This window comes from Rhinatrema bivittatum, chromosome 5 (assembly GCF_901001135.1).
Source record: "Rhinatrema bivittatum chromosome 5, aRhiBiv1.1, whole genome shotgun sequence".
Classification (NCBI taxonomy): Eukaryota; Metazoa; Chordata; class Amphibia; order Gymnophiona; family Rhinatrematidae; genus Rhinatrema; species Rhinatrema bivittatum.
The window spans coordinates 114,217,818-114,243,217 of NC_042619.1; the positions used below are offsets into that span (position 1 = coordinate 114,217,818).

Consider the following 25,400-nt stretch of genomic DNA (forward strand, 5'->3'; position numbering starts at 1 on the left):
CCCCCTTCCCCCTTAGTTATTCTGGTTTATCCACTCCTCCCAAACCTCTCACTCACCCTGATACATTACCTCCCTCCCTCCCTCCCTCCCTCCCCCCCACAAACCCTTCACTTGCTCTGGTTCACTACTCTCATCCCCAGTTCACTCCACCATTTCTCCTGGTTCGCTCACTTCCTCCACTCCCCAGTAAGTTTGAGAAATGCTCACTGCTTGCTGCCATCCTTTACATTTATAGATACTCTGGCTGCTTTGCCTTTTATTATGTCACCCCTCCCCTCCCCATCAGCCTCACATTGTCTCCGCCCCCCTCTTGTGACGTTATGATGACAGGAGGTGACAGATAAAAGGCAAAGCTGCCAGGGTGTCTATAAATGTAAAGGCTGGCAGCAAGCAGGGATCATTTCTGCTGATTCGGGCTCTAGATAGCAAGAGAGCAAAGGTCCTGAATCTTCTGGAGCTAAACTACAAGCAATGGAAGAAAGAGGAGGGGGAGTCCTGCTCCTAGCTCAAAACAAGAACACAAAGTCTTCATGGCCTACAGAAGACATTGAAGCAGGAGCAGAAGTGCAAGGAGGAGGAGGAGGAGAAGGTCTCCAAGAAGGAGATTTAGAAGGCAGAGCAGGAGATCCCGCTGAGGGAACGTCAGGGGGATATCCTGAAAACCCAGACTGGCTGGGTGTGTCCCGAGGACTGGATTGAAAGTCTCAGCACTAGCGTGGCAGAGGGCCAGGAGAGAGGTTAGTGTGAAACTCCCCCCTCACACATTCACCCCTCCCTGCTCTTCAGCTTCAGGGGGAGCAACCCCTCTACCCTTCAGCCTCAGGTCCCTCTCCAGTCAATCTGTTCTGGGCCATGTCTCCCCCTTCCCTCCCCAAGAGTCAGCTCTGGTTTCCCTTCAATTTCTCACTTATCCCAAGGCTTTCTTGAATGTTGTTACTGTTTTTGCCTACATCTCCCCTTGTATACTCTTCCATGCATCCACCACCGTTTTCCTGAAGAAACATTTCCTAATGTTTCTTCAGGAGATAAATATGGAATTGTTCTTAATCATATAATCATGTTTTTGGATCCTTTATTTAATCTTATATACATATATTCATGTTGACATACATATTACCATATTATTTATTAACTCGCATGTTTATGAGCTGTTTAGTATTATACACTAATTTGTTACTTCGATTAACCTGTTCAATGTAAACCGCTAAATGAAGCGATAGTTACTGTTCCTTGTAAACCGGGGTGATTTGTATATTATACAGGAACCTCCGGTATATAAATCCTTTAAATAAATAAATAAATAAATAAATAAATAAATAAATTTTAAAAAAGCCCCCCAAATGACAGCAGACCTTGTTTTAATTCCAACTGCTGAGTAACCAAATTCCACCTTGGCTCTCTTTTTTTTATCCGCACAGGAAACGGAAACGGATCCGGATACAGACGATGCAGACAGTACTCTAGGAGAAGGCAGATGCCAAGCCAGACAATTCCTGCTGTCATGCTATCTGGGCCCGTCAAAGCCTCTCCGTCCTCACCTGAACTCCGAACGGCAACCTCTTCAAAAGGCACTGTGACCAGCTAGCGCACGAAACAAAAAAGAGCTACCACCACCCCAGAGAGAAAAGAAAAAAAAAAACCAGAGCTACAGCGCTGCATTCAACTGAAACTGGAACTGATCTGAAAGCAAAAGAAAGAGGTGGAGCATTGCAGCGCTGGATTCAACTGAAACTGGAACTGATCTGAAAGCAAAAGAGGTGGAGCATTGCAGCGCTGAATTCAACTGAAACTGGAACTGGAACTGATCTGAAAGCAAAAGAAAGAGGTGGAGCATTTATTTATTTATTTATTTAAGGGTTTTTATATACCGCAGTACGTAAAGAAATACATCACCGCGGTTTACATTTAACAATAACTTAGCAACAAGCTTTACATTGACATTAGTAATAGGTATTAAATAAAATAGGTATTAAATAAAATAAATTCCATATAACAGTTTTGACGGAAAACAGGCTGTACAGACTGTGGACCATCCAATTATGTATAACATACAATTAAAATATTGATGTAACTATTTAACAATATTTAAATTAAATATGTAACTATTTAACAATTTAGCATTGCAGCGCTGGATTCAACTGAAACTGTAAGTGATCTGAAAGCAAAAGAAAGAGGTGGAGCATTGCAGCGCTGGATTCAACTGAAACTGGAACTGATCTGAAAGCAAAAGAAAGAGGTGGAACATTGCAGCGCTGGATTCAACTCAAACTGGAACTGATCTGAAAGCAAAAGAAAGAGGTGGAGCATTGCAGCGCTGGATTCAACTCAAACTGGAACTGATCTGAAAGCAAAAGAAAGAGGTGGAGCATTGCAGCGCTGGATTCAACTCAACTGGAACTGAACTAAAAGCAAAAGAAAGAGGTGGAACATTGCAGCGCTGGATTCAGCTCAAACTAGAACTGATCTGAAAGATCTTTTATTTTTAAAAGAGAAAAAAAAAGGTTTGATGCGCAACGCATCGCGACTTCCAACTTATTCAACATAGCTATGTTGAATAAGTAATGTTGCAATATTAAGCAATAAAACATTTCAAATTCAAATTCAAATTAAAAAAAAAAAAAAATTCAAATTCAAATTTCAAATTCAAAAAAAAAAAAAAACCCACCCTCCTGACCCCCCCAAGACTTACCCGACTTCCAACTTATTCAACATAGCTATGTTGAATAAATTCAAATTCAAATTCAATTCAAATTTCAAATTAAAAAAAAAAACCAACCCACCCTCCTGACCCCCCCAAGACTTACCAAAACTCCCTGGTGCTCCACCGGGAGTCAGGAAGCCATCCCTGCGCTCCTTTGCGATTTCCTCACGGCGCCGATAGCCTGTGTCACAGGGGCTGCCATGCCATTGGTCAGCCCCTCTCACATGGTCACGGCACCATCTTGTGCTTCTTCCACGTGACAGGTAGGTCATCTGGCAGGAGGTCGCTCCGGGACCCCCGTTGGACCGAACCAGAACATTTGGCCAGCTTGGGGGGGCCTCCTGACCCCCCAAGCTGGCCAAAAGTTCCGGTTGGGTCCAATGGGGGTCCGGGAGCGGAGGCGCGGAGGAGCACGTGACACCGACGTCACGCCGACGTCACGTGCTCCTCCGCGCCTCCGCTCCCGGACCCCCCGCTGGACCCAACCGGAACCTTTGGCCAGCTTGGGGGGGGGGCCCCCCAAGCTGGCCAAAAGTTCCGGTTCACGGAGAGCACGTGACGTCGGCGTCACGTGCTCTCCGTGCCTCCGCTCCGGGACCCCCGTTGGACCCAACCGGAACTTTTGGCCAGCTTGGGGGGGTCAGGAGGCCCCCCCAAGCTGGCCAAAAGTTCCGGTTGGGTCCAGCGGGGTTCCCGGAGCGGAGGCGGAGGAGCACGTGACGTCGGTGTCTCGTGCTCCTCTGCGCCTCCTCTCCGGGATCCCCATTGGACCCAACTGGAACTTTTGGCCAGCTTGGGGGGGTCAGGAGGCCCCCCCAAGCTGGCCAAACATTCCGGTTCGGTCCAACGGGGATCCCGGAGCGACCTCCTGCCACATGACCTACCTGTCACGTGGTAGAAGCACAAGATGGTGCCGTGACCATGTGACAGGGGCTGACCAATGGCACGGCAGCCCCTGTGACACAGGCTATCGGCGCCGTATGGAAATCGCGAAGGAGCGCAGGGATGGCTTCCTGACTCCCCGCTGAACCACCAGGGAGTTTTGGTAAGTCTTGGGGGGGGAGATTAAGGACGGTGGGGGTTTAAAGTAAGTCTTGGGGGGGGAGATTAAGGAAGGTGGGGGTTTAAACGTATGGACAGATCCACAACTCATAGATTTCTCCATACGTCCATATTGAACGGAATCGACCCTCACCTTCAACCTTCCCTACAGTTTAATGCTTAATATTATTTGTTTGATTTGACTGATTGTTAAATAAAATTTGCTATGTATATATTTTCAATGCAGCCTTGCCTTCTTTTTATTGTATTGATCTACGTTGCTAGGTTTTTGGCCCATTTGCAAGTTTCTTTTGCCACACCCCTGCTCTCTCCTTTCATTGAATGTGTTTGCTCACCTTTCCACAATTTGGGTGTAATATTATTTGTCTACCATGTAAAATTCCCTTTTTTAAAATCTTTTTTTTCTGATCTTGAGCTGGACAGCAGCAGCAGTATAACCATGCACCCCAGCCCCCTATAGACACCAGCACCTGGAGCTGACGTGGGGGGGGGGGGGGGGTGTCCCAGAGTCAATACAAGCTGAGGACGGATACTGCTGCTGAGTGTCCCTGAGAGAGACAGAGCTGTGAGCTGACAAGGACAGACAGAGTTTTTAAAGCTGACAGAGCAAGTGGTACCAGAGACAGTCTCAGCTCTGTAGCCCAATGTTAAGCAGCCGCAGCCAGGAGTACAGTCTGAGCTGATCTTAATACTCTCACAGCCGACTGAGACAGATGCAGCATTCAGCTCTGCAGAACAGAAGAAATTGCCATGCTGGGTCAGACCAAGGGTCCATCAAGCCCAGCATCCTGTTTCCAACAGAGGCCAAACCAGGCCACAAGAACCTGGCAATTACCCAAATACCAAGAAGATCCCATGCTACTGATGCAATTAATAGCAGTGGCTATTTTAATAGCAGTTAATGGACTTCTCCCCCAATAACTTATCCAAACCTTTTTTGAACCCAGCTACACTAACTGCACTAACCACATCCTCTGGTTTAAAAACCAGTTGGCGTTACTGTGAAATTCCTTTTCTTCGTCCCCTGCATGTTGTTCTGCAGTTTATTTAAAATCCTTTATGTTCACTGTTCTACCTTCATAACAAGCTCTGGTTTAGCGCTCTGTATCCTAGGTAAGTGAGTTGCTCCGTGATTCTTGTATTTTTTGGATGAACAGTCTTTATTTTTCTGGGTACTGAGAAACCCCATGTTTGGGGGTCACACTGTCCCCAGAAAACCCTCATGGAGCAGGTGATACAGACTTTCCCCAGATCCAAGTGGAAACTCAGTTGATGGGGGTGGGTGGGAGGTTGTCAGGAGAGAGGCACAAGTGCAGGAGCAGGCAAGGCCTCTGCAGGGCTTGCTGGGACCCTGGAGTGAGTTAAAGTTTAACCTCTGAATGTAAGGGGAAGCAGCTCTTGCTGTGCTTCTGCTATGAATGTTTTATTCCGAGGAGGTGGAAGAAGAGATGTGACTGTGTGTGTTTGTGGCTTTGAATGGCTGTATGTGTTTAGGGGGGTGTCTGGGACAGGGGGAACTGTTGAAAAGATGGGTCATAATGGTTGTTTAATTAGCCAATATGTTGCTATGGCTGCTTTTGATACTAACGTGTGTTATTCTGCATCTACTGATTCAATAAAGATGAAATTAGAAAGAAAAACAATACCCCTGCTTGCTTTTTGTTTGGGCACTTTAAGGGAAAACTCTGCATATAGTTCCCTACTCTGTCCTAACCCCAAACCAGAAATATTTGCAAAATTACACAGGGAAAGCATGCCTTTTTGTATGCTCCTACTTTTACTGGTGTAGAGAATGGACAATAATCAAACAGCCCATTTCTGTGGATAAAAGAGCGCTTTACCCCCGGAAATGGCTTTCATTATTGTCCTAACTGTATAAAATGGCGATGTGCATTGGGCCTTACACATTTTAAAGTCTGAACCTTTCTTTAACAGATCAAATTAAGAAATGAGCCATCAAGAGGACTGAGTGACCTCACCCCTTTCCCTCCCTCATTTGCAAACCCTCCTATCCCAAGCGTTCTCCTCCTCCACTTAACAACACCCTGTTCCCTTCCATGTGCTGATCCCTCGGCTCCCCTGCCCCCACTCCTCTGACCCCTCCCATACTTCCTCTTGCCCCTGTCTCCACGTGAGCCTTCCCTCACTTTCACCCCTTCTGCTCTAACCTCCCATTCCCATGAAAGATGCTCCCTATTCACTTTCTCACGTGTCCCGCTCCCAGGCCACTTCCATCCAGGATGCCCTTCCGTTTGTCCTTTATTGATAAGACAACATGATATAATCAGCAAATAGTATTAACATAATACATGTCCTGCATGTAAACCTGTCGTACATCATGGATAACCGATAAGTAAAAGTGAGAACAAAGTGTAAAAGAACGTACGGTGCATTACAACAATGAGGAGGTGGATTGCTAAAACTGAATGCAATAAAGTAGCGTATGATCAAAAAGGGATGCTGGGTCAATTTTTCCATTTAGTCTACAACCCAGATTCAAATATTTTCTTCCCCCTATTTCTTCCCCGCCCTCCCCCCCCCCCCCCCCCCCCCCGTTAAACTGCAAACCCCGCCACTAAAGGTGGACAGAAGAATACTGGGGGTGTTGTGATTAAGAGCTGTGTGTTACCAGAACGCAACAACAAATGATAACCCTTTCTCAACGTGCAGAGACCCCGCTTCCTCAAAGATAACGTCCCAAGGAACCACGATCAGAGGAGTTAGTGAGCAGCGTGGCAAGGCATGCTACGTATCTCTAGCCCACGGTGTTTGACTGGCCCCTCTCTTTCCAGGTTAGGTAAGGCTGCCACACTTTTTCAAAACTATGAAAGCAGTCACATCTGATAGCTGTTAACCTCCCCATATAAAATACTGTTTCCAACCAGGACAGAAAGTGGGTCAAGGATGGCGCGTCAGCCTTGCGCCACCAGAGAGCAATTTGGCATGTGGCAGCAGAGAAGACCTGTTGTATCCATCTTAACACAGGTTTAGAGCTAGTAATAAACATACTTTGGATCTGCAGGTATAGTTAATCCTGCCGCCTGGTGAATAAAGTCTCGGACAACCTCCCACAACTCTGACACCTTCGGACAATCCCACCACATGTGCAGGAAAGTCCCAATTTGTCCGCACCCTTTCCAACAGTAGAGGCGCTGTAAATCTGAAAAGGGTAAACGTTTCTGTCTATCCCACAATTGTTCCCATTTATAGAGGCCTTGAGTTCCCCATCTGGTAACTACACTTAAGAACATAAGAACATAAGAAAATGCCATACTGGGTCAGATCAAGGGTCCATCAAGCCCAGCATCCTGTTTCCAACAGTGGCCAATCCAGGCCATAAGAACCTGGCAAGTACCCAAAAACTAAGGGGTAGATTTTCAAATAGCGCGAATTGGCCTACTTTTGCTGGCGCATCAGGCGCAAGCAAAAGTAAGCTGGATTTTAGTAGATACACGCGTATCTGCTAAAAACCTGGATCGGCGCGCGCAAGGCTATTGATTTTGTATAGCCGGCGCGCGCCGAGCCGCGCAGCCTACCCCCGTTCCCTCCGAGGCCGCTCCGAAATCGGAGCGGCCTCGGAGGGAACTTCCTTTTGCCCTCCCCTCACCTTCCCCTCCCTTCCCCTACCTAACCCACCCGCCCGGCCCTGTCTAAGCCCCCCCCCTTACCTTTGTCGGGGGATTTACGCCTCCCGGAGGGAGAAGTACATCCCCGCGTGCCAGCGGGCCTCTTGCGCGCCGGGACGCGACCTGGGGGCGGGTACGGAGGGCGCGGCCACGCCCCCGGACCGCCCCGGGCCGTAGCCACGCCTGCGTACCCGCCCCCAAAACGCTGCCGACACGCCCCGAAAACACCGCTGCGCTCGGTCCCGCCCCCCGACACGCCCCCCTCCGAAAACCCCGGGACTTACGCGAGTCCCGGGGCTCTGCGCGCACCGGTAGGCTTCCTCCCTCCCCCCCCCCCAAGCAGGAAGATCGGCGGGCCATACGGCCCGACGCCCGAAGATAGCAGGAGAACGGGTGGCAGCAGGAGAGGCAGCTGATCTTCCTCCATTGGGGGGAGGAAGCGGAAGCTGCGCGCGGCGCTTCCGCTCCCCCCCTCCTCAACAGGAAGACCGGTTGGCCATACGGCCGCAGCAGCGCTTCCCCATGTGTGCGGTGATGGCGCGCGAGGCGTGGGTTCTCTTGTTCGCTGTCGCAGTTCCGGTGCCAGTTCGGTGGGCACCTGCCCACCCAGGCCCACCCGTGGCTACGCCACTGGGCCGATGCTGCAGCGGCCGCTGCTAGTTTATCACGCGGCACGGCCTTTCTTCTTCCCGCGCACCACTTCCTGTTCCGGGTCCGGGGGGGGGGAAATGCAGGCGCGGGAAGAAGAAAAGGCCAGCCGCGGATGCCACAGCTTTTTTTTTTTTTTTTGCACCGCTGCCGTTCCCGCTGGGCTTGAACGTGCTGATAGCCCGGCGGCAACGGCAGCAGGGAAGAACGAGCAGCGGGAGGGATCGGGAGCCACGCGACACCCCTGCCGGTGTTTGGCGACACACTGGTGTGTCGCGACACACCGGTTGAGAACCGCTGCTCTAGGTCACTCTCACTCACATGTGGAAAGCTCAGAGTCTGGTAGCTATGGAGCTCATTTGTGCAAAATGCACTCCGAGCAACTTGCCTTTCAGCTTGATCACTGTGTGTACTACTTCATTTTATCTAACGGGTTTATGCTGGAAAGACTATGGACCAGATTTTAGTAGCTACGTGCAGGTGTAGATTTGTGCGCGCAACCTGGCGCGCACAAATTTATGCCCGATTTTATAATATGCTCGTACAGCCGCACGCATGTTATAAAATCCGGGGTCGGCACGCACAAGGGGGTGCACACGTGTGCACCTTGCGTGCGCCGAGCCCTAGGGGAGCCCCGATGGCTTTCCCTGTTCCCTCCGAGGCCGCTCCGAAATCGGAGCGGCCTCGGAGGGAACTTTCCTTCCGCCCCCCCCAACTTCCCCTACCTTCCCCTACCTAACCTGCCCCCCAGCCCTACCTAAAACCCCCCTGACCTTTGTTTTTAAAGTTGCGCCTGCCTGCAGGCAGGCGTAGGTTGTGCATGCCGGCCAAGTGCCGGTGTGCGATCCCCTGCATGGCCACTCGCCGGAGGCCTCGGTCCCGCCCCACTCCACCCCTGGACCGCCCCGCCCACTCCCTGCCCCTTTTCTCAAGCCCCGAGACATGCGCGCATCGCTGGGCCTATGCAAAATAGGCTCGGTGCGCGCAGGAGCGGGTACGCGCGTAACCCTTTTAAAATCCGCCCCTATCCGAATTGCATTCCTGATTTCCTGTATCCCACAGCTAGCTTACAAGTTTCAAGTAACATTGTGTCCCTCCATCTAATGTATGTACTGTACAACCTATAGAACATTAACTACTGCGATACTCTCGGGAGCAGGGAAGGCTGACTGTGGCTACTAATGTTTAAGCAGCTCTGAGGAGTTCAGTCTGAATCTCAACTAGCAAGAGAAACCAGGATTAACTGGTTAAACTGGGGGGGGGGGAACCATCCACGTGAACAACAACAAAAAGTTAAATGTTACAGCTAAAAATACCGTAACAATGCACCAATCATAATAATATCTGTGCCCTTATACAAATGTTTCCTGAACATTATGGCTATTCAGCAACATCACTAGGCCTGCTTCATGGATGAATGAATATTACTGACACCTGGCAGAAAGACAGCGATCTATGTTTACATGGATCCTCCACTGTCATAGATCACATTCTCTCTTATACAAGCTAACAGGCTGTTCCGCACTGTTTAACAGCAAAATATTACAATGTGCGTCCTGAAGGTCAGAAGTGAGACTTAAAATGTTGCTGTAGACTTTTAGCATTTTCTATCAAAGAACTAAACAGAAGTTTCCTCAAATGAAATATTGTTTACAAGTTCCTGTCACGGAAGTATTTTGTAGTAAACTATATGCATAAAAAAAAAACTGATTGCAACTTGTGATACATTTGATAAGATCAATATGACAATTATACAAAGAAGTTGAGATGACATGGGTTGCTTGTTCAGATGACACCAATGAAACTCTTTAATCTTGAATGCTCATGTACATCTTTATAAAAAAAAATTATGCTGTTCCAGTAAAAGATACCACAAGGTACAGTTTTCTCAAGCAACAATATGACTGCTAGAATACCACACTACAGTTTTACACCTTAAACAAATATATTTGAACAATAAACTCAAAATAGTATTAAAAATGTCTCTAGGGGCCCAGCAACGGCACTGTGCTTTGTCATCTGGGAAATTCAGGTTCACTTCTCATCTCCAGTTTTTTTCTGGAAAGCAGTGTTATGCAGCCCCTGATAGGAAGGGAGCCCCAGTCGTTGCTGATGCCTTTGGCTGGCTCAAGAATTGTGCCATCCACGCTCTCAGATAGTGGGAATAAAATGAGGGAAATCACCAGGTGGCTGCGAACGAAGGCTCATCGTGGCACAGCCCCAGATGGATCAGGTTTTGATTGAGCTTGAAGCCCATAGGATGGAGAGAAAGTAGTCAGTCACGCAAAAAAAAAAAGAAAAATCCCGAAATGCCAGTCAGGACAAGTTTCATTTATAAATACTGGACGGGCTTATATTTACAACCCATTTGTGTGCAAGTGCAACCATGGCAGATCAAAGGCATTGCTCCTCTCCTCTTCCCAGGCCTTTCTTGCAATGGCGGCAGACTCTCAAGTACTGCGTTTAAAAAGTCATGTCCAGGGTTGAAACTAGGCATGGGGCCGCTCTGAAATAATTGGTTTCTTCAGATAAAAGGCCCAGGAGTTAAAAAGAAGAGATATCGGGGGTCGGATGACGTCACGAACCAGTATGGCAGCATGAGACCAAGCTCCCGAGCTCCATGATCCGTTAACAACCTAAATCGCCATCCATCCTGCCCCGGGCGAGGTGATTTGTAGAGGAGGAGACTGCCAAGACTCTACCTAAATGTCAACGAGACGGAGAGTGACTGATTTGAAGAAATATTCATATCAGAAAACGAGAGAAACGTTGGAGGGCCTGGGAGACAGCGAGGAGCCTAAGATGGCGGATACTCTTGGGGAGGACCCGGGCTCGGCAGCAGCGGACCCACCTCTACTGGAAGAGAGCCTGCCTACCCGAACTGAGTTTCGGCAGTGGTTTAGTGATCTACGCCGTGATATGAAAACTAATAAAAAGGAACTTATGGAAAAAATGTCGGAGCTCCGGGAAGAAATGGGGGAGATTGGCCGCCGGGTGGATGATTGTGATCTCCGCCTCGACGTGCAGGCCGAGAAAATAGAGACACTTCAAAACCACTGTGAGGAGCTGACTAAATCGGAGGAGGCCTTGACATTGAAAGTCGAAGATTTGGAAAACCGAAGCCGGCGTTGTAACCTAAGATTCCGTGGTATACCGGAGACCGAGGCCTATAAAGACTGCGTATCGGTGGTACGGACTGTGAGTAAATTTTTGCTCAGTCAGGGTGGGGAAAAATACACGGCGGAGATCCCTACCGAAATTAATATCGAACGGGCACATAGAGTGTTGGGCACCCGGCCAGGTAACCTCCCCCGGGACATCATCGTCTGCTTTACGCGCTTTCCGGTGAAAGAACTCATCTGGCAGTGTTCCCGGCAGCAGCAGTCATGGCTGTGGGAAGGGCAGCAAATAGCAGTCTTTGCGGATTTGGCCCCAGGTACTCTCAAACGGAGGCAAGCTTTTCAACCAGTAACGGCTTTACTGCGGAAGGAACAGCTTAGATACCGCTGGTTATTCCCGGTGGGGATAGCCATTACCATCAAAGGCAGTACATCCAGAGCCACGACTTTAGAGGAAGCAGCGGCCATTTTGAAAGCAGCGGGGATGGCGGTTCCCATCAACACCGAGAAAGGGCACTCTTACAGGAGAGACCCACCGCGATGGCAGAGGGTCACAAAGGGTGGCAAGCGACTGCGGCGCCATCAAGAGTCAGGGGACACCAACGAGGCGACTGGCACCGGATGATTGGATGGGCCACTGCTCAGAAGGAACACATTGTGGACTTCGGGACTGAGTCCTTGGTTGAACTGAGTTATTTCGTTATTCTGCTGATTTACATTCCAGGGATGATGAGATTTCGCATGTTTCATGTTGTTTAATTCATGGTGGTGGGTTGGTACAAGGGGGTTTACTGTAGAATTGGATGGGGACATGTTTAGCACTGGATAGGCAGGATTGTGGGGCAGGGCATGTTGCCTGCCAGGTTTGGTGATGTCCATCGACCTAGCCTGCTTTTGCAGGCATGCCGGAGATCTCTGGCGGGGGAGCAGCGGGGTAGGGGAGGGGAGGGGGGAGGGAACGGGGACAAAAAATGTGACTCCAATACCAGGGTGGAGATTGGTCCCAGGGGGTAAAATTGGGGAATATCACGATCTAGGAGGTATACGTAGCTCAAAGGATAATCAGGGTTCGGAGGGGTTTGAGGAAAGGTGGGGAGCTAAGGGGGATAGTCCTTTCGGGATAGCAATTGACTTATGATGGCTCTTACACTATTTTCCCTTAATGTAAAGGGGCTGAATACCCTGAGGAAAAGGCATCTTTTGAAACAGGATCTTAATCATAACCCCGCAGGCATTATTTGTTTACAGGAAACGCACCTACGACGACGGTATGACCATTTAGTCACTTGGCCCATGTTTGCATATAGATTCTCTGCACATGCAACTCCGCAGCACAAATATGCAGGGGTTAGTGTTTTCTTTGCCCAAGGGTATGATTATATTATCAAGGCACAAAAAATAGACGTGGATGGCAGATATGTTCTAGTGCGCTTTGAGTACCAAAAGGAAATGTTTACTATCTTAAATGTATATGTTCCCAATACTGATCAGAAAGAGTTTTTGGACAAAATGGACACTCTGTTAAAGGATGAAGGGGACGGCCACATTATAGTGGTGGGGGATTTTAATTTAACATTATATCCGCCTTTGGATAACTCAGGCGGGCAGGGTGGGGGCGCGAGACTAGCTAGGAAAAGGTTGAAATCCTTCCTTACTAAATGGAATTTGGTTGATGTTTGGCGTCAGAGGCATGCGCGGGACCGCCATTATACATTCTTCTCGAATCCCCATCATACCTATTCCCGCATTGATTACTATTTGGTGGAAAAATCCCTGGTGAGCAGGGTGCGGGATACCTCTATTGCTGATATAACCTGGTCCGATCACGCCTCCATTAGATTGGAGATAACTGATAGAATCCTAGAGAAGGGTTTCCGCCCCTGGAAGCTCAATGATACTCTCCTGGTAAATGAGGATTTTTGTAAATACCTGGATAATGAAATTCAGCATTATCTTAGTACCAATTCGGGAAGCCCGGCCATTATATGGGACTGTCTGAAAGCTGTGGTAAGGGGGCATTTAGTAGCGCAGGGGTCTCATGTTAAACACCGTAAACAACAGGTCGTCCAGAATTTGCTAAGGGACATACAACAGTTGTCTGCCCACCATAGGCAGACACTATCCAAAAACAGTTATGCAAAGCTACAAAAAGCTAGGGACGAATTGAGAGTCTTGGCGGACAATGACCTTAAGGCTAAAGCGTTTTTACTGCTTCAGGGCAAGTTTGAGTGGGGAAATAGATCCGGGAGATTGTTGGCTCGGTACCTGAAGTTGAAGGTATCGCAGTCTTATATTACCGAGATTCGAACCGCTCAGGGGGACCTACTGACATCGCCCCCAGACATCCGCAGTCGTTTTCAAGAATTTTATGGGGACTTATACGATGCACATTCCTCGCCCACCGAGGATCACATAGCCAGTTATTTGCAAGACTCAGATCTACCCTGCTTAACTGACCAGGAGCGGGAATACTTGGACATGGAGATCTCGCAGATAGAGATTTTAGAAGCTATTAAAGGGCTTAAAGCCAACAAAGCCCCAGGTTTGGACGGATATACCCCCCAATTTTACAAAACTTTCTCGGAAAGTCTAGTGACCCCCTTGCAAGAATTATTTAATTCTCTCCGAGCTGGGTCTTCGCTAGGGCCAGGGGCAAATATAGCGGGCATTACCATTTTGGGTAAACCGGGGCGCGATTTAACATACTGTGGTTCATATCGCCCAATCTCCCTTCTTAATATTGACCTCAAACTATTGGCCAAAATTTTGGCTACTCGGCTTAATAAAATTATTGCCCGAATAGTACACCCCGACCAAGCAGGATTCATACCTGGGAGGATGGCAGCGGACAACATTAGAAAGGTGGTGAACTTATTAGGTTGGGTGCGACACCAACATATCCCGGCGGTCCTATTATCCATCGACGCTGAAAAGGCATTCGACATGGTCCACTGGCCTTTTCTTTTCCGGGTCTTACAACAGCTAAATTTTGGGCCCTTCTTTCTAAATTGTATCCAGCAACTATATACTGATCCCAAGGCGCGTGTGAAAGTGAATGGGATATATTCTGACTCATTTCCCATCCGTAGAGGGACAAGGCAGGGATGCCCGCTCTCCCCGTTGCTATTTGCGCTTTTCCTCGAACCATTGGCTAGCAGAGTCCGAAGGAATCCGGAGATAGAGGGCATTGATGTTGGGGGTGAAACCTATAAAATGGCAATGTTCGCCGACGACGTATTATTTACTTTAACAAACCCAGCTCACACGCTCCAAGCTATGCTGGATGAGCTGCAAACATTTAGTTCAGTATCGGGATTTAAGCTTAATATAGAAAAATCGGAAATTTTAAACGTTACAGTACCAGCGGGGGAAGTGCCTCAGCTTCAGGGGTTGTTTCCTTTTCAATGGGCTCAAAAGAAAATTAAGTACTTAGGGGTATACTTGAGTGGGGACCCTTCAGAGCTCTTTATGTTAAACTATCCACCCCTCATCCAAAAAATTTTTAGAGATCTCGATCGCTGGTCTGAATTATATCTCTCTTGGTTTGGGAGAATCTCATCCGTCAAAATGAATGTGCTGCCGCGTCTAGGGTATCTCTTCCAATCGCTACCAATTACTATACCTAATAAGATTCTCAAAAAATGGCAACAGAAAATTTTTTCATACATATGGAAAAGGAGACCCCCAAGAATAGCTCGTTTAGTTATGTACCGATCTAAACTGAGGGGTGGGTTGGGAGTGCCCAACTTAACCTGGTATTTTATAGCTGCTCAGGTTCGCGCTGCGGTGGATTGGAATCGAAAGGGGGTACAGAAACAATGGGGGATTATCGAACAATCCTTTGTAGGAAAGATGCCCCTAGTAGCACTACTTTGGTTGCCCAGGGGGGCGTGGCATCCGCTTACCTATTTATCCCTCCCAGTTCAGACCACTATCTCCATTTGGGAAAAATGGAAAAGTTATATGGTGGGGGATAGACAGTATTTTCACACCTCCAGCATCCAAGACAATTGTGTTTTGTTTAAGGGGGGTTTCCAGAAAATGTATCAGGATTGGGTGAATAAGGGCATTCGAACATTGGGACACCTGTGGACAGGAACACAAGTGATGTCCTTCACACAGTTACAGGAACGCTTCCAACTGTCTTCAGGAGATGTGTTTGCATACTTGCAAATTCGGCATTTCGTCCAGACAAAGGACGTTTGCAGGGACCTGGGTATGGGCAAAACTCAACTAGAACATTGGTGTGAGCAGGCAGATACCTTCCAGAAGGCAATCACGCAACTCTATAGCTACCTTAATAAAGAACCCCAGACTAAACCAAAGCATATTCGAGCCTGGGAACTTGACCTGGGGAGAGAGTTAACTGAATCGGAATGGGATGCAGTATTCTTAGCAACAAAACGGGGTTCACCGTATACTGTTTTAGCAGAGAATTGTTATAAAGTTTTACTGAGATGGTATCTCTCGCCAGAACGCCTTCATAAGATGTCGGCTTCCCAAACAGGTTATTGTTGGAAGGGATGTGGGCTTGTCGGCACTTACTATCACATGTGGTGGACTTGCCCCAAGGTGGTGGCCTTTTGGGCCACTGTTTCCAAAGTGCTCAGCGGCATTCTGGGGGTAGAGGTGATTTTGAAGACCGAACATGCCCTTCTAAATTTACCTTTAGATGTCTCTACTCCTAAATGGAAGTTAGCTCACATAGTTATTATGGCGGCTAGAAGCACACTGGCTAAGTCGTGGAGATTGCCAGGGGTGCCACCTATACATGAAGTTAAAACTAGGCTGCTGCAGCTATGGGAGATATATAGGGGACTGGCTAACACCAATGTTCGGAATAGGAGCTATTTGACACTCTGGCAGCCAATATTGGGATGGCTTACCCAGCAAACCTAAAGGTCGCTTGGTAGAGGAGGGAGGCCGCAGATATAGAGCTGCGACCGCCACAATTGGTAGGGCTGAGTCCAGAGGATCCTGGTGCCTTGGACGGTTAGGCGTCAGAACCAGCCTTGGTTTTCTTTTTGTTCCATTTTGAGGAAGATAAAGGACATTTGGAGTACACAATTTATTTATTTGTATCGTTAAGAAGGGGGGGGAGGGGGGTAGGGAGGGTTATTGGTTGTGGGGGGGATATATGGGGGGGGGAAACAGAAAAAAAAAAGATTAGACACGACATTTGTGGTTGGAAAACGTGGTTTATTGTTGCAACATTTTTGTTTGTGTTACTGTTGTTTTTTATGAAAGAAACCAATAAAGTACAAATTGAAAAAAAAAAAGAAGAGATATCTGTTATCTATTCAACAGAACGGGGCTGCGCATCTAACTGCTATTTTTGCCTTCTAGTTGCCACCCAGTTTCACCTCCCTTATTCAGTGGATGGATCAAGGAGTCAAGGATGCGGTCACGACTCAAACTCTGAGGAAGTCACAGCACAATCTGTGGCCTTTTACCATGCTCTTGGATTACACTTCCAGTGCCTCAATTTCATCCCCTCTTGCTTGCAAGCCAGTTTACTTGCTCTTGACCTCTTGTGAACGATTCTTGCGGTGATGCCAAGTCTCTGTGATTGAGGCCTAAAGGTCAACCATGTACACCTCGTGGCCACTGCGCCAACTGATGGGCTGACTGACTTGCCATGGTTTAGAGGCACAGAAAGACAAGAAGGGGGCTGAAGCTGCTGCTACTTATGAAGTGATTACCCTGAAAAGTTGTCCTACTATGAATGTCATGTACCATAATATCTTCCCCAGCACTCACCGACCACCCTGATACTCTGATTATCACCCTTGCAGTCCTAACATCCACAGGCTCTAATCAAATGCCAGGTGGATTGAAGGTGCAAAATTCACCTGCTCTAACCGCATGCCAGGTGGCTTGAAATCCTCACTTGTACACTAGTCCTTAGGGTCACACAAATTTTAGTCCTGCAGTTTTCCACCATTTTTATTAATTTGTACTCAATAAACACTTTCTTTGTACAGCCATCATTTCTTGGTTTACAGTACAACAGATAGCAATACATCCCAATATCCAAAAATATCTTTTATACAGAAAGGCCTTGGTTCCAGCCATTCCAGATAAAAGGTGGTTTACTCTATATAAATTAAAATAAGGTACAATTCTCATATAAACTTTCTCTCTTATGAATTTGAAATACTGGGACAAGAGCACCATAATCCTTATGTCATCTTAATCTTATATATTAAAACCTTGTATCTTCCATGGTAATCTGCAGCTCAGACTCAGACTGATTGCCTTTCCACAAAATACACAATGTAAAACATGTCCACTCTTCAGGAAATCTGTTCTTACACTTAGCATCATCCTTCAGAAATGGAAAAAGTGAAAGATGAATGATATATACAAAGAAAATCCCCAGGCCAATTGGAATTTCAAATATTTACTTCTAACTTACAGGGTAAAAAATTATAATAGGAAAATAAGAGGAAACAAATTCCAGCATGGTTTTCAAATTAAGGCTTGGATTCATCATTCATCGCAGAAAGATGAATACAGCGAAAACAGGGGGGGGGGGCGGGCCTGCGAAAGCCCGCAGCCTTCGCACCATGGCGGTGTCTTCATTGCCACCTTTCGCACCGAATAGCGCCACCATGAAAGGTGGTGCTATTCGGCGCACTACTGCCGACGATAACATTGGTAATGTTATTGCCGGCAGCAAAGACACCACCGACTCCTCCCTCCCCCCACCCTCACTCCTCCCCTCCCCCTAATTTACATTATACTGCATGCGAAAAGGTCCTTTTCGCATGTGATATGGCCTTATCGCGTGAGTTCGGGCCCTAACGCACGCGATAAAGCTTTAGTGAATGACCCCCTAAGTGACTAAAAAGGTTAAAATAAAAGGATCTCAGAAAATTGTGAGCAAGGAAAAATATCTGAATTGTCTAAGCGAAGGAGGGAAGGTAGTCAGGATAGCAAAGTGCAAACAGAGAAAAACATAGATAAGGCAGTAAAAACAAAGTAATGAAAGGAAGGCATACGGAGACAGAATTGTAAGACGGAGAGATGAAAAGGAATAAAATGTGAAAGATAAGGAAAAAGCAGAAATACTAAACAAATAATTGTATTCAATATTTACTGAAAAATGGGTTAAAGAAAGACAAATTTAGATATCAGGAGTGCATATGGTATAGGAGTGGATATCACTCCATTTTCAGAGGCAAAGGTTGACATGGAACTAAGAAAACTGAAAATGGACAAAGCAAAGGTGCCAGGTGAGAAATATCCTAGGATAGTAAGGAAGCTTGGAAAAGGTCTGGCAGTGTCACTGACACTTCTAATCAACCATTTATTGGAGACAAAATGATTCCAGAGAAATGGAGACAGGAAGGCACAGACCTGTCAAGCGACCAGCTTTCAAAATGTGCATAAAAGTGTAATGTCTGTAAGTACTTTACATCAAGTGTAAATATTGTGTGCAGAAATTTTTTTTTTGGGGGGGGGAGATTTTACTTTCATGCCTTTGAAAATAGTATGGGGTAGATTTTTAAAGTTCTGCACGGGCGTAGATTTGTTCGTGCAACCCGGCGTGAACAAATCTGCACCCGATTTTATAACATCCACGTGCTGCCGCGCGCATGTTATAAAATCCAGGGTCGGCGCACGCAGGGGGGTGCACAATTGTGCAACCTGCGCATGCCGAGCCAAGCAGCCTGCCTCCGTTCCCTCCGAGGCCGCTCCGAAATCGGAGCGGCCTCGGAGGGAACTTTTTTCCTGGCCCCCCCCCCCCCCACCTTCCCCTCTTTTCCTCTACCTAACCCACCCCCCAGCCCTAACTAAATCCCCCCCCCCCACCTTTGTTAAGAAAGTTACGCCTGGCGTGCGCGCCGGCTGGTTCGCAGGCCTCGGCCACGCCCCATAACGCCCCCAGGCTGGCACCACGCCCACGGCCCCACCCCCGGAACGCCCCCGAATGCCACGCCGCCCCCGACATGCCCCCGGCACGCCCCCAAGCAAAGCCTCGGGACTTACCACGACCCGGGGCTTTGCGCGCACCGGCAGCCTATGCAACATAGGCACGCCGGCGCACAGGGCTTTTAAAATCTGACCCTATATGCATAAGTGCAAATCCCTCTCCAACACACCCCCTGGAAATACCTCTGCTCAGTCTGGGTAAAGTTATATACAAACATCACATAAGCATGCAAGCTTACCCACAAATTGAGCAGACAATTTTGTAAAAAGCCATTTGTGTAAAACACTGTTTTACCACAAAAGTCTATTTGAAAACTAGCCTCTAAAGATTAAAAAAAGATATATTTATATTTACATTTATTAATTACCTCCTCTACATACAACGAAGCGATGTACAAGAAATCTTATAAAATACATATTTATTTATTTCTGAACATTTCTAACCGGATGGTCTAAAAAATCTTGCTCCCAATAGATAACAAATGAAAACAAAATTACAGTGTAAATAAGTCAACGCAGACACAAAACCAAAAAAGTATCAATTAATCTAAAATTATAATACCCAAAAGCCTGATGAAATTAGAAGGCTTTGACCTTTTTCCTAAAGGAAAGGTAGTCTGCCTCCAAGCAGAGAACCAGAGGAAAAGAGATGCATAGGATCAATCCTGCCATTGAAAAAAAAAACCTCATAATATTGTTTCCCTCAAACATGCTTGTCACAATGATGGAACACACAACATTTTCATCTCTGAGCACAAACCTCTAGCAAGCAAATAACTGCTAAATCAGATCCTTCAAATATTCAGGTCCCAAGCCACGAACAGCCAAAAAATCAAAATAGCCACCTTGAATTTAATATGCCATACAATAGGAAGCTAATGAAGACTAGCTAACACGAGGGTAAGAGTAGCATGATAAAGGTGCCCCAGTAAACAGATGAGCAGCTGCATAAGCTGCAGAACACACAAGAAAGTGGCTGGCAACCCCAGAAAAACAGCAATCCCAACCCTATAATACCAAGGTCTGAACTACAGACTTAAAACTTGAAAAGGCAGTCTGAGAAAGTTTCTGGTCAATCATTAGTCTCAAATTGCACACAAACAATATCACAAACATATCTATAAAAAAATTGTACCCAAATCCTTACATTAATGTGATCATCAACTTATTCCACTAACTCTCCACATCCCATATTAACTCTGGGAAACAATCCTATGAGGACTATACAAAACCTAATCATAGTATCTTGCATTTCCTTCTCCAGATTTCTTATTATCACTCTGAGATTCTCCACCTTCCTATAACTCTATCTTAGGAGCAGTCATCTGGTCACCCTTAATAATGAAAGACCTCCTCACATCCTTCTGATAACCTAATGTCAATCAGGATAATCGATAATCCTGTCTACAGCCATGCCTTTCTTTCAGCTCGATACTGTAACGTGCGGTTGAAGATTTCCCGTCTGTAACGTGCTGGGAGCGCACAATTCGGACGCGTAAGGCAATTCAGCGATACAGTCTCCAGTTTCACGCGTCCTTAGCGCTTCTTAAAACAGACGCATAACCCTTTCCGCACGCAGCATGTATATGATATGTAAATGAACGAATTAGCTGTATAATGAAGGAATTAGCTATTCCCCTCCGATACTGTGACGCGCGCTCAGATTATCTCCTTTGTAACCCGCTATTTTGCCGCGTCCTTAACCTGTTAGTTTACCGCTACCCTCTACTTGGTGTTAGTGTGGTGTTAGTGTGGTGTTCGAAAATTAAAATGGGAATAAAGTGTAAAAAATGGTGTAAAAAAAGTGTAAAAACATTGCTTACCTGCCCTGGCCCCGTCCGGTCTCCGGTGCAGCCCCAGTCCTGTCCCCTCCTCCCGAAGCAAAAAAAAAAAAAAACCGAAAAAGTAGCAAGGCTCGGGCCTGCTACGGTAGTCCCTTCTCCCTTCTCCTCTCCTCCCGATTTCGGCGCTCAAGGCGGCCGGGTGGGCGTGCATTCATCCAGGCAGAGGGAGCCGGCGGCGAAAGTGGTCTCCGGCTCCCTCTGCCTGGATGAATGCACGGCCCCCGCCGGCAGCAAATGAATGCCCGTGCGATTTCGGCGCTCATGCCTTGAGCGCCGAAATCGCACGGGCATTCATTTACTGCCGGCGAGGGCCGTGCATTCATCCAGCAGCCCCCGCCGGCAGTGAATGAATGCCCGTGCGATTTCGGCACTCATGTCTTGAGCGCCGAAATAATAATAATAACATAAAATAATAACATAAAAACATAATAACGTAAACCGATGTGATATTTTTTGAACCTCGGAATATAAAAGCAAATAAATAAGCAAATAAATAAATAAAATATGCCATACTGGGTCAGACCAAGGGTCCATCAAGCCCAGTATCTTGTTTCAATAGTGGCCAATCCAAGTCACAAGTACCTGGCAAGTACCCAAACATTAAATAAATTTCAAGCTACTATTGCATATTAATTAATAACAGTTTATGACCTTTTTCCTCTAGGAACTTATCCAAACCTTTTTTTTAAACCCAGTTACTCTAACTGCTGTAACCACAGCCTCTGAAAATGAATTCCAGAGCTTAACTATGTGCTGAGTGAAAAATAATTTTCTTCGATTTGTTTTAAATGAGCTACTTGCTAACTTCATGGAGTGCCTCCTAGTCCTTCTAATATCAGAGAGTAAATAACAGATTTACATTAACTTGTTCAAGTCCTTTCATGATTTTGTAGACCTCTATTATATCCCCTTTCAGTCGTCTCTTCTCCATACTGAACAGCCCTAACTTCCTTAGCCTTTCCCACATAGGTTTGCCATTCTATACCACTTATTTTGGTCGCCCTGCTCTGCACTTTCTCCAGTGCAACTATATCTTTTCTGAGATGCAGCGACCAGAATTGCATACAGAATTCAAGATGCGGTCTCACTATGGAGCGATACAGAGGCATTATGGACATCCTCCGTTTTATTTGCCATTCCCTTTCTAATAATTCCTAACATTGTTTGATTTTTTTGATCACCACAACATACTGAGCAGACAATTTCAATGTATTATCCATTATGATGCCTAGATCTCTTTCTTGGGTGGTAACTCCTAAGATAGAACCTAACATTGTGAAACTACAGCAAGGGTTATTTTTTCTTATATGCATCACTTTGCACTTGTCCACATTAAATTTCATCTGCCATTTGGAAGCCCAATCATCCAGTCTCACAAAGTCCTCCTGCAATTTGTCACAATCAACTTGAGATTTAACTACTCTGATTAATGTTGTCTCATCTGCAAATCAGATCACCTCATTTGTCCTACCCCTTTCCGGAACATTTATAAATATATTAAAAACCACCAGTCCAAGTACAGATTCCTGAGGCACTCCACTGTTTACCTTTTTCCACTGTGAAAACAGACCATTTAATCCTACTTTCTGTTTCCTGTCTTTTAATCAACTTACAATCCACAAAAGGACACCTCCTATCCCATGACTTTATTTTTCTTAGAATACTCTCATGCGGGTCTTTCTTGAATGCTTTCTGAAAATCCAAATATACCATATCTACTGGGTTCACCTTTGTCCACATGTTTATTTACCCCTTCAAAAAATGTAGGAGATCTGTAAGGCAAGGCTTCTCTTGGGTAAATCCATGCTGCCTGTGTCCCATTAAACCATGTCTATCTAAATGTTTTGTGATTTATTCTTTATAACAGTTTCACAATTTTACTCAGCACTGAAGTCAGGCTCACTGGTCTATAGTTTCCCATATCACCCTTTGAGCCCTTTTAAAAAAAAATCAGGGTTACATTGACCATCTTCCAATCTTCAGGTACAACGGATGATTTTAATGATAGGTTACAAATTAATTGAAATAGATCTGAAATTTCATTTTTTAATTCTTTCAGAACCCTGGGGTGTATTTCATCTGGTCCAGGTAATTTACTATTTTTCAGTTTGTCAACCTGATCTACCACATTTTCCAAATTCACCGTGATTTGGTTCAGTTCATCTGAATCATCACCCTTGAAAACCATCTCCGGAACGGGTATCTCCCCAACATCCTGTTTAACTGAAGCAAAGAAATTGTTTAGTCTTTCCGTGTTGGCCTTATCTTCCCTAAGTACCTCTTTAGCCCCTCAATCATCTGTCTTCCTCGCAGGTTTTATGCTTCGAATATATTTTACAAAGTTTTTATTGTGAGTTTTTGCTTCTATGGCCATCTTCTTTTCAAATTCTGTCTTAGCTTGTCTTATCAGTATCTTACATTTAACTTGCCAATGCTGATGCTTTATCCTATTTTCTTCTGCTAGATCCTTCTTCCAATTTTTGAATGATCTTTTGGCTAAAATAGTCTCTTTCTCCTCACTTTTTAGCCATTCTGGCAATTGTTTGACCTTCTTTCCACCTTTCTTAATGCGTGGAATACATATGGACTGTGCTTCTAGGATGGTAATTTTTAACAATGTCCACACCTGTTGCACACTTTTTACCTTTGTAGCTGCACCTTTCAATTTTTTTCTAACTATTTTTCTCATTTTAGCAAAGTTTCCCTTTTGAAAGTTTAGTGCTAGAGACATGGATTTACTTACCGTCCCCCTTCCAGTCATTAATTAAAATTTGATTATGATTATTGCCAAGCAGCCCACTACCATTACCTTTCTCACCAAATCTTGCACTCCACTGAGAATTAGATCTAACATTGCTCCCTCTCTCGTCAGTTCCTGAACCAGTTGCTCCATAAAACTGTCAATTATTCCATCCAGGAACTTTATCTCTCTAGCATGTCCTAATGTTTCACTTACCCAGTCAATATTGGGGTAACTGAAATCTTCCATTATTACTGGAATACTAATTTGGTTAGCTTCCCTAATTTCTCTTAGCATTTCACTGTCCATCTCACCATCTTGGCCAGGTGGACGGTAGTATACTCCTATCACTATACTCTTCTCCAACACACAAGGGATTTCTACCCATAAAGATCTGATTGTGCATTTAGTTTCATACAGGATCTTTATCCAGTTGGACTCTATGCCATCCCGGACATAAAGCACCACCCCGCCACCAAGATGCTCCTCTCTGTCATTGCAATATAATTTGTACCCTGGTACAGCACTATCCCATTGGTTATCCTCTTTCCACCATGTCTCTGAAATGCCAATTAAGTCTATGTCATCATTCACTGCTATACACTCTAATTCTCCTATCTTATTTCTTAGTTTTTTTGGCATTAGCATACAAAACATTTCAAAGTGTGTTTTTTGTTTGTATTAACATTCTGCTTTTCAGTTGACAGGAATAAATTGGAATCGTTTAGCTCAGGTGAGTTTTTAATTATAGGCACTTGGACTACTTTTCTTATTATTGGAACCTCTCTGTTGGGTTGCCCTAACTCTAATGCTTCATTAGTATCCTTCAAAGGTACCTCCCTCTGAACCATGCACTGCTGAGCAACTGTCTGCTTTCTCCTTTGATTTAGTTTAAAAGCTGCTCTATCTCCTTTTAAAAGGTTAGTGCCAGCAGCCTCGTTCCACCCTGGTTAAGGTGGAGTCCATACCTTCGGAAAAGACTCCCCCTTCCCCAAAAGGTATCCCAGTTCCTTACAAAACTGAACCCCTCTTCCCTGCACCATCGTCTCATGGAACAGCCTCTGAGTGAACTGATCAAAGTAAAAACAGTAACAGAATTCAAGAAAGCATGGGATAAGCACAGAGGATCCTTAGTTGCGAGGATGTGATTTCAATTAAGCTCTGTAACAGGAATGGAAAATGGTCAGACTACATGGGCTTTCAGTTCTTTTCTTCCACCACAGTCTATGTTTCTAGGAGTCTAACTTACCTCACTGAATACTGTGCAGACCACAGCTACAAAACGGAGTAAACAACAAACTCCAGAGCTCCAGATTTACAAGCTGCAAAAACAAGCTCCAAACATAGAATTAAGGCAACGTGAACTTATTCCAGTAGTTGCAAACACATTTTAAAGTACAAAAAGAAAACAAGAAATACAAAAAAAAAAAAGTCGAAATAGTGAAGAACCTCCTATATCAATGGAAAATATAACCAAAAGAAAAAAATTGAAATTGTTACAAAAAAAAGCAAGCGAGACTAAAGCAAGACAAAATAATGAGAAAATAAATAAAACCAAAAGAACTAAACACTAAAATTTAGAAAATAAAACAACTGACTTATGTTTTTAAAACTACATTTATTTTCAAATGATTGAATTTGGCAACTATAGACTGATATACACTTTATAATGGAAAACAGTGATCCCTCAGAGATTGGCAAAAGATGATATTGTCTGGAGGC

General features: G+C 45.6%; 1 protein-coding gene and 1 long non-coding RNA gene across 4 annotated transcripts in view; one reads left to right on the plus strand and one right to left on the minus strand.

Annotated features, from left to right (window-relative positions):
• The window catches only part of LHFPL6 (LHFPL tetraspan subfamily member 6), a 362,729-nt gene that overhangs the window by 208,996 nt on the left and 128,333 nt on the right, over positions 1-25,400 (minus strand). The gene's annotated exons all lie outside the window — the stretch shown is intronic.
• LOC115092149 lies at positions 392-2,513 on the plus strand. 2 transcript variants are annotated; one of them, XR_003856917.1, is made up of 3 exons: positions 392-737; positions 1,419-1,825; positions 2,119-2,513. It is a non-coding gene; the product is annotated as an uncharacterized LOC115092149 (long non-coding RNA). The 2 variants fall into 2 exon arrangements; XR_003856918.1 differs by having other exon boundaries at positions 1,419-1,699; positions 2,119-2,512.